The sequence below is a fragment of the Hordeum vulgare genome, chromosome 7H, assembly GCF_904849725.1.
Source record: "Hordeum vulgare subsp. vulgare chromosome 7H, MorexV3_pseudomolecules_assembly, whole genome shotgun sequence".
Classification (NCBI taxonomy): domain Eukaryota; kingdom Viridiplantae; phylum Streptophyta; class Magnoliopsida; order Poales; family Poaceae; genus Hordeum; species Hordeum vulgare.
This window is the reverse complement of record NC_058524.1, coordinates 74786700-74790684: the sequence shown is the minus strand read 5'-3', so window position 1 is coordinate 74790684 and position 3985 is coordinate 74786700.

The window sequence follows — 3985 nt, the reverse complement described above, 5'->3', positions numbered from 1 at the left end:
ATTAATTTTAATATGTGAAACTCAAATTTTCAAAAACACTTAAAAACCAATGAATGGGTCGGCCCATCGCTACATATTGTGCGTTTCCTTCTTATCCCACTACAGGATAGTAGGTGTGGTCTCACCTCTTCCTCAAATCATGTTCGACAACACTCTAGCTCCCAACTGAGCGGACGGACCTAGACCAAACATTGTGCCTCATTCGTGCTGACGATTGGGATGTGGCCGCTGATTGTCTCGCCTACAACGAGACGAGAGAACGTCCCACTGAAGGCGAGCTCCATACTGGGCCGGCCATCGCGCCATTGACCACAGGTCGTTGGCGATATTCTCCCTTTTACACTTTCTGTTTTGTTTTTGGATTTATTTTACTTTATTTATTTCCCTAAAAAAGTATTTATATTTCCATATATTTTATAATAAATAAAATTACATAAAAAGTTTCAGAAAATATGTATAGAAAATTTGTTTCTCATGTATACAAAAAAATATACAACATGCAATGTGTATAGAAAAATGTAGACCATGTATTTAAAAGATGCTACTCTAAGAATTTGAAAACAAATGTTGAACAAGTGTTCAAATAATATTAAATTTGTATTTGAAAACTATTAAATTTGTATATTAATTTTTATACCATGTATTAAAAAAGTTAAACTTGAATACAAAAATTGTTAAATGTGTATAGAAAAAATGTTGACCATGTATTTAAAAAATAGTAAACTTATCTTTGAAAAATGTTAAGCATGTATATAAAAATGGTGACCATGTATTAAAAATGTTAAATTTGTATTTGAAAAATGTTAAATGCGTAAAGTAAGTATGTTGACCATGTATTCAAATAATGTTAAACCTGCTTTAGATTTTTTTTAAATGTGTATGGAAATATTGTTTACCATGCAATAAAAATACGTTAATCCTGTCCTTGAAAAATGTGAAATATTTATATAAAAATGTTGACCATATACTAGAAAAATATTAAACTTGTAATTCGAAATGTTAATCAAGCTTCCAGAAAAATATTCAATGTGTATACAAAAAGATTTGTCTGTATATTAAAAAAATTGCTATATGGAAAATATGTATAGAAAAATGTTGATCATGCATTCAACAAATGTTAATTTAGTATTTGAAGAAATTTAAATGTGTATTATACATATATCAAAAATGTGTGTAGAAAATATTAAAACCCATAGAGAAAACAAAAGATAACTGATGAAGAAAAGAAGCAAACAATACCGAGGAAAAAATGAAGAAAATATATGGAAAAGAAGAAAAAGCTAGTAAAAACTGAGAAGGAAACAAATAAAACCATAGAAAAATAGAGAAACAAATAAAAAGGCAAACCAAAAAGGAGATAGAAATAAAGGGAAAAAATGTAAAAACAAAAAAGAAATGAACAGAAACCGGTGAAAAAAGAAGGAAAAAACAAAACCGAAAAAACCAGTGGAAGATCACCTCATTTCCTTTAGCTAGATCGCTCCTTCATAACAAAACAGAAACCTGCTAGGTGACGGGTAGCTTGTTACATACTCCCTCCGTTCCTAAATATAAGTCTTTTTAGAGGTTTTACTATTAGACTACATACGGATGTATATAGACATACTTTAAAGCATACATTCAATCGTTTTGTTCCGTATGTAGACCTCTAGTGAAGTTGCTTAAAAGACTTATATTTAGGAACGAAGGGAGTAGTTGCCAAGTGCTACTGTATGTGATGATCTGTTAAAGATGAAGTGCATCCAACTCGTCTGTGTGTATTGATGAGAGGATCAAGTTAAGTATATAAGGATGGTAAACCAGTGAAGACGTGTCTTTTTAATAAGTCCATGTCTCTACATAAGGTCGGAGTGCATGGTGTAATGCACATGATGGTGTGATTTATAATGAGCTGACATGTATCTCACTAGGATACATGATGAAATTGGCCGATAGTGGCTAGCGAGGCTGGATAGTTCAAAAGATATCTAAGGTGGTATGTAAATTCGCAAGTCAAAATTGAAGGGAAGATTGTCGCGAATAATCAAGCCGACAATTTGGCTTGTCGTGATGCGAAGGGATGAGTGGACGAGTGAATCATCAACCAATCAAGATTAAGGAAAGATTGTTGGCAATAATCTCCTCTAATAATAAAGCGCACAATGCTTCTGCCGTCCGTCATGACGGTTTTGCAAAAAAGTCCCTGAAGTTTGATGTATTCAACCCGCACTCCCTTTTTAAGTGAAGAAAACGAAAAACGGTTTGTTTAATCTGGTATATATAAAGCGCCACCTCTGTTTCAGCACAGTCATGTACCTAGCCGAGTGGCAGATGCACCGACGGCTTGATGCACCACTAGGAGACCTGAGTTCGACTCCAGTGCCAGCTTGTTTTTCCTTTCCTATTGCTTCATTTTTTGTGTAAATTCAAATGCTTTTAAAACATTCATATCTTTTAAATCCTAACTCCAAATCTAACATGTTATATCCATACCGTAAGGTGTGCTTCTATAGGTTGATCAAGCAGAGGTAGCCATTCTTCTTTCATTGCCACCTAAATATCAGACGATCTGTTGCAGCGGGCGGTACAACGGGCCGACGCCTGCGACTACGCCATCATGGTCCAACGCTGAAAAAGAAGCTAGAACAGCTCCGTCGCTTCGTTTGTTTTGGATGGCCGTCATGTTTTGCGATGGTAATGGCCACGACGATGACACGCTTGACGACATGCAAGTGAACCAGATCGTGCCATCAAATCTATCTCACCACCAGCTTGACCGCCCAACCCCTTGCGGCCTCCCGGAACCTGCTCGAAGCTGAAACTCAGATCGACGACTTACTCTACTTCTTCCACTGCCGACGCTACTACAACCGGACGCCTCAAACGACCTCTCATACGGCCCCGTGACTGGATAAGAAAGAGAAGGAAAAAAGTGATCCAATAAGTTTTCTCATATCATCCCTTTTTGTCCGCGCTGTCGGCGAATCCTTATATTAAGGACAAATATAGGAAAGATATGAGGGCTTGCGGAGACGCACGATCAATCCGTCACACAAGACACTACCGCACCCCCGATCATATTTTCCTTTTCTTTATTCATTCTTTTCTTTCTCACCCTTTCTCTTCATCAATAACGTGTAACTAGCAGCACATGTGAGGAAGAAAATAAGAAATTTGGTTGCACGGACAAATAAATAGGGGACACGTCCGGTCACTGGTCGGACGCCTCCGGACGTATAGAGGGTGGATCTACCCAGTCCGACTATAGATGCTCTAATATATTGATAATGTAGAACTTCTTAAAATTTAAATAACATGTGAAAACATAAATTACAAAGTCCCATCAAGTATATTTATGATGAAAATATTTTATTATAATATTTATAGTTTTCACAAGTCTGATATTAGATTGCATATCAGTTGCAACGCACGAGCCTTTTACTAGTCATGTCTCATGTATCAAGTCCCAATCAGCTAGGTGTCTACGTGATGGTAGTACTAGTTGTATTCGGTTTGTAAAGTTAGATGCGTAATCAAGTTACATACCGTACGTGAAGTTAGTCTCAGTAAGTAGTTTAGTAACCGAAGGCAGCAGCGCCTCCACGCCGGCGGGCTCGCTGGCTTCCCTTCCGCGGTGGCTGGCTGGCCCCAGCCGCGCGCTTCCGCGGCAGCGGCCCAAGCCAGGTGTGCTCGAGTACTCTCGGAACCGTGCTGTGACAGGTGGTCCTACCCCGCTTACGTGAAGATGGTGCAAAGCTTGACATTCCCCTTGGACTGGCCCGACCTGAGCATGCCCGCACCGAGCGGTCAAGGTCAGGTGACCAGGTCAGGGCTAGGTCTCCGATCCACTGTTCCTGATGCTGCTGACTGACTGCTGCTGTGAGCTGTGAATTTGAGCAACGTATCCATCACGCGTTACTAATTTATTCCTCGTATATCATGAGCTATCTGTGATTGGCGGCAGTGGACGTTTCATTTTGTTCGGACGAAAAAAATGTGGGCGTAA